The sequence below is a fragment of the Convolutriloba macropyga genome, chromosome 8 (genome assembly GCF_964194025.1).
Source record: "Convolutriloba macropyga chromosome 8, txConMacr16.3, whole genome shotgun sequence".
Classification (NCBI taxonomy): Eukaryota; Metazoa; Xenacoelomorpha; order Acoela; family Convolutidae; genus Convolutriloba; species Convolutriloba macropyga.
The window spans coordinates 59,453,029-59,468,116 of record NC_134475.1 but is presented as its reverse complement, the minus strand read 5'-3'; the positions used below and the strand labels follow the sequence as shown (position 1 = coordinate 59,468,116).

The 15,088-nt window shown below is 36.3% G+C and overlaps 1 long non-coding RNA gene across 1 annotated transcript in view; it reads left to right on the top strand.

Annotated features, from left to right (window-relative positions):
- Window positions 1-5,316: 5,316 nt before the first annotated feature.
- The window catches only part of LOC142344227 (uncharacterized), a 46,894-nt gene continuing 37,122 nt past the window's right edge, over window positions 5,317-15,088 (top strand). Inside the window, exons 1-2 of the long non-coding RNA XR_012759254.1 lie at window positions 5,317-5,403; window positions 12,613-12,747. This is a non-coding gene — a long non-coding RNA (uncharacterized LOC142344227). The remainder of the gene's footprint in view (window positions 5,404-12,612; window positions 12,748-15,088) is intronic.

Sequence of the window (15,088 nt, the reverse complement as noted above, 5' to 3'; positions counted from 1 at the left end):
TCAACTGTTTTATCAAAATATCAGATAAACTTTTGAAAATTCAGCATTTCATTTCGTTTTCATAAAAAAATGGAAACAAATAATCCTATGTGGGGCACTACTTCAAGTTTGACAATTAGTAAAGACAACAAAACTACTGACACAATCTTCCCGCACTCAGATCTGAGCTATTGGTACCTTCGGTTCTCAGACAAATTACTGGAAAAACATTTTTGCAGTCTTTCGCTAGTTTAAAATGACAAAACAAAAAGGGATAATAGTTATATTTTGATATATTAGGATTTTCATTTGATAAGCAAAATTTTAGACAACTATTTGGATTATTTACTTTACTTTTAAGCAGCGGCGCAGCGATAGCCAGGCTAGTTTTGGTCTCATTATTGGTTTTTGCAATGAAAAATGATTATAATTTGGATTATAATTTGAGTCTGTGATTTTTAAAACAATCGTTTGCATTTCCAAGTTTCTTTCCGTTTACAAAATGTAATAGAAAAGTATTTTTTTTTGTTCAAACAATGAAAAATTGTTATATGAATATATTAGGAATAAATAAAATGAATATATTTTTATGTATTTGAGTAAATCTCATGGTTTTTACGGCTCCGACAAATTTTTTGTAATTTTTTTTGAGTTTTTCAGTTTTGCCAGCGTTTGGTGTTCTCTTTGTAGTTTTATTGTTGATTCTAAATAATTCATTGTCTAGTTTTGTATCAACGAAACCATTAAAGAAACCGTCTAGTGCTTCCTGCCGATAAGTTGTTGTGTTTTAAAATGTATATCAATAAGTATCCAAATGTCATCGTTTTTTTAATGACTTTTTGGTCAAATGGGCTGTTTCGTAAAATTACAACTTTTTTTATGAAGAAGCAGAGGTAGCAAGATCAGTTTTGGTCTATTTGTGGAATAATATATTTCAAAAATTGTTCAAACTGTAATGGAGCGGTCTATATACTTTAAAAAAACTGTTGCCTTTTTTTTATAATTTGTTAGTTTGATATCAGAATGATTTCAGACAAAACTTCAATTACTGACAATTTATGTTTACGTGCAAATGAATTCCAGTGAACATAATAACTTCAGCAAAAAGAGTATGGAGTTTTGGTTTCAACAACTTTTGCATAAAATTGTTTGTAATATTTTGATTTCTGCCTTTATTCATTTTTATGTGTAGTATTTTGACTTAGTTGCACTAATGATATGAACAGGGGGCTTTTTAAGCGGTAGCGCGTTTTTCTATTAACCATTTTAAGTTATAACCCTATGGTTGTTATCTCATACGGATTTTGATTTGTTGTCTCCAATCCAATGGTTTTTTAGATTTGTTTTTCAATCCTTTCTCTCATTACTTTCAGCAAAAATCGAGTTAGCATTTTTTTCATGTTAATTATCTGTTATTCTTCATTTCTGTTTCATTGCTTAGAGATGATTGTCTTTGTTGTTTATACTACTCGAATCTTCATTAGTTTTTGTTTATTTTTTGACATTTTTGGGGTTATACTTTGCTGTATTGTCCAGTCATCACATAACTGGCGCGTTAATGTGGGGCCAATATGACATAAATGAAGTTAAACGAAGGCGCATTTAAGTTCATTCAGTATTGTTATTGAACAGATTATAATTTTATAGGCCTCGACAACGTTTCCTCGCAAAAATGAATTGACTCTTTTAAATGTTTGCCTGTAATCGTTGTTTTTGTAGTTTTATGATATTCTGGACAATGACAGACCCCAATGCTTTTTGTATGCAGGCATAAATGAAGGCATTGAGCAATCTCATTTTATAGCTATTAATAGAAATTGAGTTTTGAACCTAAGTAATGGTTGTTTTTTATTTGGTTTTCTTGTTTGTTTTATCTTCGAATCAATGGCTGGTCTCATCGGCCCTGTTATGAGTTTTTTCATTTGTACATTTGTTTGTGGTTAAGGCTTTTTTTTCAAATTGATATTCAGTTTTTTCCAAAGATGAGTGAATTTTCGATAGTTTTCTATCTGTTGCTCACTTGTTGAACAATAAAGTCAAAAACGCAAATTAGATACCAATCAACTATTACTCAAACAACTCAAAACATTTTGAAAGCTTTTTTCTTGAAAACAATAAATAAACTTTGAAAATTCTCTCAAACATAATAAAATCGACTCCGTAGTATCACATATATATTGAAACAATTTGACACAAATCGAGCAGAAATATATTTCGTAATAATTTTATTTTCAATTTTATTTTTTCGAGAAATTTTTAGATGTGAGTTTGTGATTATGCTCAACAAAAAGAAATGCAAACAGCAATTGCTGATTTGATACTTTTTTGATCAATTGTAAGCTTTAGAAAATTTTAACACTTTTTAAGAGATTTATTTAAAAAAAATAATTAAGAAAAAATAATGCTTCAATCAATTTTGATTGCGTTGTTTTCTAGTTGCTCCAAAATAGAACAGTTTGCATTACTATTTAAATCATTTTGCAACAAACCAAGTTTGTTTTTCTCTCTGAAATTCAACGTTTTTAGGTCGTATTTATATTTCCGAAACGCAAAAAATCCTTGATTCAATGTTTTGAACAATTGTGCAATCAATGGTTAGTGGTAGTCAATGTTGAGGCCCAGAGTCTTTCGTTTCGCTGCTTCAGCTGCAGTTGTTATAAACAGTTCAAAAAAAAACAAATCAAAGCGGCTCTTTACTATCATAAACTTACAATCAATCCTTTAATACCTTTCAAGTAAATTTAATTTTCTTGTATTATTTTGTTAATATGTTTTCAGAACTAATTGAAAAAAAGCTTTTATTTTTGGGAAGTTAGTGGGAAAATTTTTTCAATTGTGAAAAAATAAAATTAGAACTCAAATTATGAGGTAGAAAAATTGACAAGAAATTTCCCTACCTTCAGACTTGTTATCCAAATGAACAATTTTTTTTTGTCAATTCAAAAAGTTGTCTCTTTCATTAAGTGTCAAATCCACTGTTTTCAAGTTCATCCACCTGTCTTTATTTACAATGGAGTACAAATTTTATCAAAAAACTCCCCATTGCGGTCAGTTTAAAAAAAAATTAAAATATTTGCGCTTATTTATATTTTTTTGTTCTTTTCAAATTCCAACTTTTCATTAGAAGTTATAGTGGCAATCACGTTTGTTCGAGTTTTCAGATGTTTAAAATCCATATAATTATAATGGGCAATCTAGTTCATCATCTAAAAGGAGAGCGCTATTTTTGGTTATTTTGAATAGCTTTTTTTTCGGTTGGTCTATCTTAACAAGCTTTTTTGTTTGACATTAATGTTTACATATGTCAAATTTTTTACTTTGTAAAAAAGTCAGTAGCATCCTCTTGAATTCAAAATTGACGTTTCTTACACTCAAGTTAATAAAACTTAAACAATCATAGTGGCAAATATAATAAGAGCATAATTGTTCAACAGTTAAGCAGCAACCATTGGGCTAGAAAAAGAATTTAACACTCTCTTGTAGATGGAAGAAGCAATATTTTTTGATCAATACATGCATATTTGCATCTAATTGAAACTGAAGTTTTTTCAAAACTTTTTACTTGGATAAGAGATAGGAGGAGAGAAATATTGCGCAAACGCACATCACCAACCTTCAAACTTTACTGTTACTTTTCACTCTCTTATGCAAGCCACTTTGGAACAATTTGGATTTCTATTTTTTCATTCTGATAACGTTATTTCAAGAATATATATATTTATATATATATATATATATATATATATATATATATATATATATATATTCGAGTATAAGAAGATCGATTTATAAAATTAGAATTTCTAATTCTGTGAAATTGCTATTATCCGTGAAGTTTTCAATATATTAGCAGGCTATGATAAGAAAGAACGCAAATTACTTCACGCTTGCAATTTTTATCACTTTTTTCTTAGACGAATTCGAGCTCCACATAGGAAAGAAGAATTTTTCAAAGGCGTCTGACGGAAAACACGGGTGCTCATCTTTTGGTTTTCAGATGATAAAAAGGGGGAGAACTTGAATTGTTCAAGCGATCCAGAAAAATTCCTCCAATAACGAGTTGATAACGAGCTCTTGATCTTACCTGACCAAAAGGAGGAGAACAAAAACAAATAGCAAGAAACTACGTTCTGTAGAAAAGAAGAATTATGCTGAAATTTGATTTGTTAAACTGTATATCTGTTTTGTTGATGATCAAAGTTATGACAATCAGGTTAATGGTCAGTTCAAGACTCTTAAACTAACCAGGAAAAGGATCGAAATCACCAAAAGTCTCCAAGGTCCAATAAAATAATTTTATAAATTCCAACAGCCAATTTTTCATTGAACATAAATCTAAAATCGTTTGATTGTGATGTTAGCGAGGCCAAATATCCATGCAATTGAAAAAATTGTAGTATAATTGTATTCTATACGATAATAAAATTCATTTATCTCAACACAAAAAAAGTTCTTAAGAAATCGTAAACTTGCTTGTACTTGTTTATATTAAACTTGCAAGCTCCAAATTTGAAGAGGGGACGGTGGAATGAAGAGCGGGGGGGGGGGGGGGGGTTGGACTGGGGTGGTTTGGCACGGGGGTCGAGCTGCATTACGGCAGCAACGATGTGCAGGCGCGGGGGATCGGGGAGCTGATGTAGGGGCAGGGAGGTGGGTTGGAATGGGTTGGGTGGGGGCTTCAAGTGGGGGTAGGGGTGAGGGGGGATGGGGATGGATGCAAACTCTAAGAACCGCCTTCACACTATAAAGTTTTGTCCCCAATTTTTATGAATTGCATACCTATATTCTAGTAAGCCGAAAGGCTCTAAGAGAATTTAAGTATATGTTAGAACAAAATCTTAGGCGCCCGGGGGACTTGGTGTCCTGACGCGAGGTGCTTACGCCCGAGTGCTGTATATGAGGCCGGAGGGTTATTAAGATTTTTTTTCCAACGTGTTTAGAGAACCAATGGGTACCAAAGTATTGAATTTCATCTGCAACTGAAGTTAAGAGAACAATTTTGCAGATTAAAGAAAGAAAAGTTTTTTTCTTAAAATTATTCAGGAGTTGAAACAAACCAAGCGTCTCCGTCTCCGATAGCGGAGCAGCCGATTATTTATAGCGGTTTGATTCAAGTGTGAAAAGATAGATTTCTAACGAGGTCTAATTCTTTTTCCCTAAAGTTAGCGTCCTAAATTAGGACTCTAAGTTTAGGGCAAAAAATAGACTTTTACTTTTTTTTTAATTCTAAGTTCAATTTTTCGAAGTAAGCTTTCCGCCGCGAAGTTTCAGTAACCGATGAAATTGTACCCTGGGGCCCTAAACCGCAATACTTTTGACTTTTGAGTTTGTCGTTGACGGAGATATTCGACTTTTGACTTGATATCTGGAACCCCTGCAGCTGAAACAATATCTGAAATTTTTTTAGACTGAATAGCAAAAAGAGTAAGTAAGCTGGTAAACGCAATTGCTAATTATTCATCATTTTATAAAATCAACGATCTTTTTGGTTTGCACCCCCCCCCCCCCCCCCTCCTCCCGTTCTAGTACGCTATGCATAGTGCATAGAAATGGTAAATCACGAAGCGGGGCATATTTACAATCATGTAGTTTTTATCTGGGGCAAGTGATCTGGGGGGGGGGGGGGGGGGGTGGGTTGGGAGAGAAGAGACGATCTTCATCATTTTCTTTAATGATGGAAAGAATTTCCGTGTTCCAGTTTTAGAGTAATCGATTTTCTGGATTAGTTTCAGTTTCTTCTCACAATCAATCCCGGTCTTTACTTTACCTCTACAGCCCCTCATCTTATTGTTAATGCAACGTATACCCCCACCCCAATTACCGTAAAAATGTGGGGGTGGGGGGTTGGGGCTGTTTGGAGTTAAAACACAAAAGGGGATCAGAAAACATGATAAGAAACCGGATATATTCTGTTTTATGCCTCTCAATAAAATTTGGGTGTTGTTATATAGCAGATTACTGTGTAAAAAATAACACGTGCGTCTACGGGACGTAAAATTTATATTTTCTTTAATCGGGGGGGGGGGGGGGGGGGGAGGGCCCATTTGCAATTCAATTGACTATACTCATTGTGAATGAGCATAACATGGCGCAGTCAGCAGCGGACTCAAAGAAAACACCACTCCATATAGAAGAGTTCTGGGAGAAACCGACAGCAACACCTTCTCTGACGTGGATCAAATGGACGCAGCAATGGAAATTGGCTCTACTTGCTAAGGAAGGGATCCAATTGGATACCCTGTTGAATGATCCCCCAGCAACAGTGACATACCCGCCCGAACCTACCTACGAAGCACCGGTGGAAAACCACACACAGGCAACGGAAACAGATCGTAAAGTCCGAAACCAGCAATTGAAAGTAAATTGGCAAAATCGTTGCGCAAAGATTGAAGAAATCGGGATCCTCTGTGGCGACAAACCATGGGGAATTTGTGAACAGAAGACAATATCATTGCTATATCTAAGCATTGGTACAGAGGGACGGCGGATCTTCAAGAGCAAATACCCTCATTTTCAGATCGAGAAATAACCTTTTAAAGATTTGTGGCAAGCAATGGAGGACTCATTCACAAAGGCTCGTAATATCACTTACGATCGCTTTGTTTTCTACTCGTGTAAACAGCAAAAAGGAGAAACGGTAGAAAGTTTCTACGGCCGTCTCATAGAATTGGCGGAGAATTGCAATCTTGGTAGTGAAGAAACTACACTAATTCGTGATGCATTCATACTAAATATGCTTGATCACGAGACTCAGAAAGAGTTGTTGAAGGAAACAGTAGATCCACCAAAAGCATTGGAGATCGCCATACAAATGGAAATGGGAGCACAGAATCAGCAGAAAATTAACCAAAACTTGATGTCAGGTAATACTTCTGTGAATTTCATCAATAATAACTCAATGCGCAATCGCAACGCGAATGGACCTTCAACAAAGCGAGACTTCACTCGCTACCCAACTGTCCCTAAAAACTATCAATATACGAGTATTTGTATGGATTGTGGTCTTCGCTGGAGCCACAACCATAAGCAGATTTGTCCCGCGAATGGTAAAAAATGCCATAACTGTGGTATTATGGGTCATTTCGCCAGAAAATGTCGAAAACCAAAACAGTCACAGAATCCAATTCAGAAAACTCAAAAAGCAAATGTAAACCAAATCGATCAGACGCCGGAAAAACGTGATGATGAAGAATCAGTAAACTATATAACGAGCTATCAACAATTGTACGACCAGGTGTACGATTCAAACTATGATAGCGATTCTGACGACTATGTAGCAGAGATTTCGTCGGATTCAGTTCATCAATTGGAACCATTAAACGTGGAAGTGCAAATGGGGGAAATACAAACATCTGCTATGATTGACTCTGGAAGTGCCGTCAGTATCATCACACAAAGTCTAGCAAACAAAATCCTACGATCTACAAACTCAGCTAAATGGACAGAATCAACGGAAAAAAGGAATTTGAAAACTTTTTCAAATGAGCCGATCAAAGTCATTGGGCACTTGGAAACCACAGTAGTCTACAATCAATGGTAAGACAAAGCAGCAATATTGACTGTGGTAGATGATGGACACAAAAATATTATCGGACGAGATCTGTTCACTACTTTGGGACTTGCAGTTGTCCAACAACAACCAGAAACTGGTAATTGTGTTTATAACATCAATAATTCTACATGTAAAATTAAAGAGTCAATCGCGACGCAATTTCCACATCTAGTATCGAGAACTGGCTTATCTAAAACACATGTAGCAAAATCAAAGTTTCATCAAACGTTCACAGCAAAGCATCAAAAATGTCGACGTGTTCCGATAAATCTTCAACCTAGAGTATCAAGCGAATTAGAAAGATTACAGACTGAAGGTCATATCGAAAAGCTATCTAGTTGCTCTGACGTACACTTCATCTCCCCGATTGTAATTACAGTGAAAAAAGATCAGTCGATAAAGCTGGCATTAGATTCAAAAGTATTAAAAAAGCGATACATAAAAATAAATACCAAATGCCTAATATTGAAATGTTAATTGACACCATATCACAACACCTCACAGATACACAAAACGGTCAACAAGCATATTTCACCACATTAGATCTCAAATATGCATATAGTCAATTAAAACTACATCACGACACAGCAAAACACTGTAATTTTAACATCATATGTGGAGAATCTACCGGTACATATAGATTCAAAACTGGCTTTTATGGACTTACAGATATGCCGGCAGAATTTCAAAAAGCCATGGGTTACACTCTCATAGGTTTACAAAACACATATTGTTTCTTGGACGATATCATAATCGTTAGTACCGGCACTGAAGCAGACCATTTAGCCTATGTTCACAAATGTCTAAAGAAATTAGATGACGATAACTTGAGAATTAACCTACAGAAATGTCATTTTGCTAAATCAAAAACAGAATGGCTCGGTTACAAGTTTACACAGACTGGAATATCACCTTTAGAAAACGAAACAGCCGCAATCTTAACAATACCACCACCAACAACATTAAAACGTCTTAGATCATTTCTAGGGTCAGTACATTATATTGGCAAATTTATACCTCACCTAGCACAATTATGTCATCCACTTAGACCACTTTTAAAGAAATCAGTAAAATTCATCTTGACAGACGAACACACTAAACATTTTAATCAGATTAAAGAAAAAATAGCAAATAGTACAGAAAATAGCCATTACAACCCTAAACTGGACGTTCGTGTAAAATGTGATGCTTCCCGATCAGGATTGCGGGCAGCATTAGAACAAAATACACCGGATGGTTGGAAAGCAATAGCATTCGCGTCGCGATTCCTAAATTCAACGGAAGAACGCTACAGTGTCAACGAATTGGAACTATTGGGGATAGTTTGCTCAATTGATTATTTTAAATACTACTTATACGGGAAAAACTTTACGGTAGTGACAGATCATAGAGCCCTATTGTCCATACTTAAAGAACACCGATCAAACAAGTCATACAATAGTCGACTGTCTCGATGGATAGATGGATTGCTACCGTACAATTTCACAATTGAGCATATGCCAGGTGCAAAAATGGGACTCGTTGACTACATTTCTAGAAACCCTTTTGCAAGAGCTAAAAAGATGTCTACATACGACGAGCATTTTGTTGTAGCAACAATTTCTAGAATCCGTGATTCAATGAAACACCTAATTACCAATAGACAAACAGCAACTAAAAAACTTAGAAACATATTAAAGTCGAATTTGCCTTCACTAAAAGTTACACAACCATTTGCATCGCGATTAACCATACCACAAAGTGATAATTCAACTAATTGCGAGAAAGCATTTGCATCACAATTAACGTTTTCACCATTGAAAACTCCATTCGCACCGCAATTAACACATGCTAATTCTAAACTTAATCCGTATTCTGTACATCCATTTGCGTCGCAAATGCCACCTAAAGTTACAAAATTACAATTTGTACCAAATCACCGTAAAGTAAATAATTCACATTCCATTAGCAAATTCGCTGCAAAAGAGGTGCAAATATTAGACAGTAAGGAATGTGAACAATCTGGACAATTATCCTCAATGCAGCCCATTAATGGTAATAAGTCAAGTAATACACCTAACAACACTAAAGTAAGCGCGAAAACACAAATCCCCAAGTATAAATACCACTTACCCAAAAATCACTCGCTTTTTGCCCAAATTCTGCCTAAGAAACACTACTTTGTGAATAAACTCAATAAACCTCTCATATCAAAAAATTCAGTAAATAGTCTCAGCACGATGTCAAAAGCCAAAGCAACCCGCTCTAAATCGACTCCTACTAAAGCGAGAGTAACTTTCTCCGACACGACACCTTCAACACCCGAATCAAATGCAACAACTCATACGGAAACCCCAACTGGTAGTATGATAGACGAGGCCGAGGACATAATGTTCACTGAGACACTCAATAAAGTGTTCAGTAAGAAGTTTCTAGCAATACTGACTGGAAAAGACGCGATATTGAAAGAAGTAAGGGACTGTGTGCTTCGAAATGATGCAGAACGACTACAAGAGATCAGTCCTTATCTCTTCTCATATTGGAGAGATCTAAGCGTGAAACACGGGTGTGTCTGTCTAGATGAAAGAATTGCGATCCCAAAACCCATCAAAGATGCAGTGTTGGAAGACATACATTCCACACATCCAGGCAGTTTCGCTATGCTTTCCTTAACTCAAAATATCTGGTGGCCCTACATCCACAGAGACATACTGGCAAAGGCCAGTGAGTGCAAAGCTTGCACGGAAATCGGTAAGAATCTAAAATCAGTGCTTCCGCACCCCAAATGGCCACCTCTACCTAAATGTAGTGAACCAAATGACGAAATACAATTAGATTTTGGTGGCCCAATTTTAAATGAGAAAGGAATAGAACAATATTTTCTTACTAGTATAGACAGATATTCTAAATACCCCACAGCAGAAATAGTAAATAATGCATCAGGTCCAAATGTAATCAAATTCTTAAATAATTATATATATATATATATATATATATATATATATATATATATATCAACATGGAGTACCTAGAACTATTAGATTAGATCAAGCTAGATGTTTTACAGGAAAAAAGTTTGAAACATTCTGTACAGAAAATAATATTACACCTATAAATGCACCTGCAAATGACCATAGAGCAATCGGATTAGTAGAACGTATCATTCAAACAATTAAACGACAATTATCTTGCATGAAATCACAATTAAATAAAAAATTTAATTTAGAAAATTCACTGAAAGCAATAATACAACGACTCAGAATATCAAATTAAAAAACAATCACAACCACGCCCTTTGAGGCACACTTCGGTAGAAAATGTAAAACACCTATATCAAATATTACAACTAAATCTGATAGTAAAGATCTCAACTATAATGCAATAATTAATTATTATTTATACGAAGATACAATCCCGGGTCGTTCCTACCTTACAGATGAACAGTGGGCGGATAGAGCTCTTTGTTCTGACACGGAAATTGAGCGAGTCATTTGCGCCGCAAGTACCCGCGCAAGAACAGAACAAGAGAAAAGGAACGACGGGGAAGATTGTTTTATAAAGCCAGATGTAGCGTGCAGGTGAAGTTGGCCCGCAAGATACATGAGAACCAACGCCAAAAGAAGAACTTGGATGGCCTCTATGAGGTATTAGCACCTGGCAGCACAGTGTGCAAAATAAGTCCAACGACGAGTGTCATCAAAGAACCTTACAAACCAGAAGTACGGGTTAGGAATTCTGACATCGCCAAATTTGGGACGCGGGCTGAACGTGAAACAGATTTAGTACAGTACATAGAACGACGCCCAAAGAAAATAAACGAAAAAATTCTCGAACAAAAAATTCAACAACACAAACGAGATCTTTTTCGAAAAAATACTGGAGAGAAAAAGATAAAGCGAAATAGGAAACAAACAGACGATGTAAGTGTCGTTTCGTCGGGACGATCTTGTATATCTACAGCAAGCAATGTCGCAAGATCATTGAAGATGAGAGTACCAAAATGAAACCCGAAATACGACGAGGCATTCCAAAACCGACCCGATCTTACACAAATATTGAATTTCAGTCCAATCGCGCCGCAAGTGGTATCATCCAACACAGCAGGACCACCTGGAGCACAAACAACTTCATCAGCTCAAAAACAACCTACACCCATCTTGCGGAAGACTTCAAAACGCAAAATCACGGTCAGTGATACATCGGATTCGGACACGTCTTCTATTAGAAAAAGCAAGAGGACATTGAAAAAGAAATCCCAAAAATCGCAAACAATTGTCGAAAAAGTTCGTAGCACGGAAGGTTACACTGATTATCAGGATACTGGCATTGCGGGAGAGTCAAATGAAGGAGCTGAGTATTCACAAAACCAACCGAGGGAGATGACAGTTCTCCAGGCCGAAAATGCTGAAAATAGCGACAGCGAGTGATCTTCGATAAAGAAAACTTTCATAAACTTTTATTCTATCTATTATTTAATATTTTATTACTTAGTAACCGGTGAATATTTATTAATTTTCTGATTTTAATTTAGTAAATTATTTTTCTCCAAGAGGGGGAAATGTCATACGGCAATGGATACCCTTCATGTATCCATATCCGTATTTTAAACTAATTTATTGTTGTAAGTTCCTTTTGAAGGGCGAATGCCATTTAAGTTCAGTTGCTATATATTTCCTCCCATTTTAGCAGTTAAGTCTGTTCATCCTGTCTGTACCGGATATATATTCATTCACGTTGTAAACAAATCAAACTTTGCTTCCTTTATGTATGATTAAAACCTGAACAAACTTTCTTTCATAATCTGTATTATCATTAACTTTCATTCTCCAATTTGCAGCGCTAACGCTCGGTTTAATTTAATCCTTGCAAAACACTTCTCGTTTGAACTGAGTAGTTCAGTTAGAGTCAATCGCACCGCGATTGCCCAATCTAGAAAGAATCTAGTTGAAAGTAACAACTAAACCTGCCATTCGCGACGCAAGTGCCTATCTCAGTTTGTGCAAGGCCATTTGCAATTCAGTTGACTATACTCATTGTGAATGAGCATAACAATACGCATAGCTCGGATAGCTGCGTGGGCTAACTTACTTTTTGCTGTTTAGTATCTATACGCATATACAGATAAGACAGATTTGAGGAATGCCAGGCAAACACCACCATAGTTCTCATCACAGCCACTCTCGTTCTTCCTCTCGACACTCTCCTAGAGGCACCACTACAGTCACCGTCGAATATTGGTTAGTGGTTCTTGTTCAATATGAAATTGTGGATCTACTCTGTTTCGCTTTCCCCCCAGTGTTTTTACGCCACCAGTTACAAATTTTATGTCGTATATCACACGTTCCTGTGTAAAAAAAGCACATCGCCTGGGGGGCGTAAAAAATACAAGGCCACTAAACGGGGGGGGGGGGCAAAACAGAATAGATCCGAAATTGGTTTGTCTCATTATAGCCCACCCCCAGCTTAGTGGTTGTTACTACGCGACCGATGTCCAAATAATCGAAAATAAACAATTTTATTGCGCATTTTTACGACCCATATTTTAAGATTACAGTTATAAGCGTGTATGGAACAGGTTAAACTAGGCTAAGTTAGTTCAAAATTGCTTCAAAATTCGTTTATGTGCTGTAGTTTTCATACTATAAGCAACTCTTTCCAAGCTTGCCAATTAGACCGAAATGAAAAAAAAAGCTTAATTGGTAATTATATGCGGATCTATTATGTTTCCACCACTGTTTCTACGCCCCTAATTACAATTTATGTGTTCTTATGCAGCATGCTACTATGGAAAAATTAGCACTTGTATCTGGGGGTGTATAAATTAAAATTTATATGCCCACTAAGCGGGAGGGAAACAGAGTAGATCCCGGGTCTTTCCCATTATAGCCACCCATAAAATTATAGCCCCCCATTATGGTAAAATTACCATGATGGGGGGGGGCTATAGGTTATCTGACCACTAAGTTGAGGGGGGGGGCTATAATGGGAAAGACCCTAGATCACTACGCTCCATCGTTTAAAACTGTATCTGAATCGAGAAAACTGGGAACCGACTTTTGTCACTCGAATCCACAAAATGCAAAATTTACTGAAACTTGTTTTTTCGGCCATTAGTCGGCATTAGTCATGTAATTAATTATATAACGTACAGTCCCCAATTCGCAATAAGCGTAAAAATAGCTCAAATGGGGGCTGTAATTAAACAATGGACACTTATTTTTCATCGGTTTCGGATCTTGTCCGTTTGTACCACCCAGTACGTTACGCTCCCCCAAGTTTTAGAGCACGCGTCATTATAAGATAAATCATCATGTAAAAACATGGCACGTGCGTCTAGGGGGCACAAATAGTATGCACCCATTAAGCTGGGGGGGGGCGCAAACGGAAAGGATCCTCGGTTTCTATTATGAACTCAACCTATTTTTTCGACTCCACTTTTTTGCTGTACTTTTTGATTGCTCTCAAACAAAGTTTGTAGCAATTATATAAGTCCTGTGGGTCTTTTTTTCGCTTTACCGATTTTTCGTCTGACGCTTTTGACTTTTCGTCCTCCAAAACGGGATAAACAGGTAGCGCCCAGCGGGCGTTAAATAATTGTGAAGTGACTCTGCTTGAAGTCACTGAAAACTTCTGGCGTTTATCGAGAACCGCGAAGCGGTTTGAGATTTCAAGTAAGAATTTCGAAGTGACATATGCAGAGTCACTTAACCATGCTTAAAACACGAAACGCACAGAAAACGCACAAAAGTCAACGAAATTCAACTTGTGGCAAATTCAAATTCAAGTAGCAAATTTTGGCATTTTGACTTCTGGCACTGCAGTCTTCGGGCATTATAAAATGTGCATGTGAGTGCTTTAAGTGCTCTTAGAGCCTTTCAGCTCTGTTTCAGATCAAACTGTTTTGGAGACCTGTTTTTCGAAATTGAAGACACCCCCTACTGTTGACCTCCTCCCCACAATTACCACCAACCCCCACACGCGCTGTTGCCTCCCCTTACGATTGCCCACCCCCCTCCACATCAACTCCCCGGTGCGTGCAACCCCCCCCCCCCCCCCCCCCGTGGCTACGTTCGAACAACCGATCGCTAAAGATACGCGATTTTGTATTAATTTTCAGATTTTTTTTTAACTTTTTTGAAAATTTTTGTCATTTTTTGAGTTTTCAGACCTAAGTATCAGGTACCCTCCTCTAGGGTTTTATAATAGGACACTGCATAGTTTCTTGTGGTAGTCCAATGGTTTCAACATTTTTGCATCACGAATTTTAGCTTTTGTTGGCAAAAAGTGCAAATTGTTTTCAATTTTTTTGACATTTATTTTTAACTGTTAGCGTCTCTCTAGACGCAAGGCCACTTTTCTTAGGGAATCGATGATTAGTTACTGAAAAATTTTTATTTGCAATGGATTGACTTTCAATTTTTTAATATGACTAAATCTAGAGCAATTTTTTTTAATAAAACTTTCAATTTTTATCAAGTTTTTGAAGTTTTTTGTCAGTTTTTAGGTTTTCCCGGCCAAAAGAACCAAGGAATCTCTTCAGGTAATTGACGATAGCTTACAGTATATTTTCTAATTTAA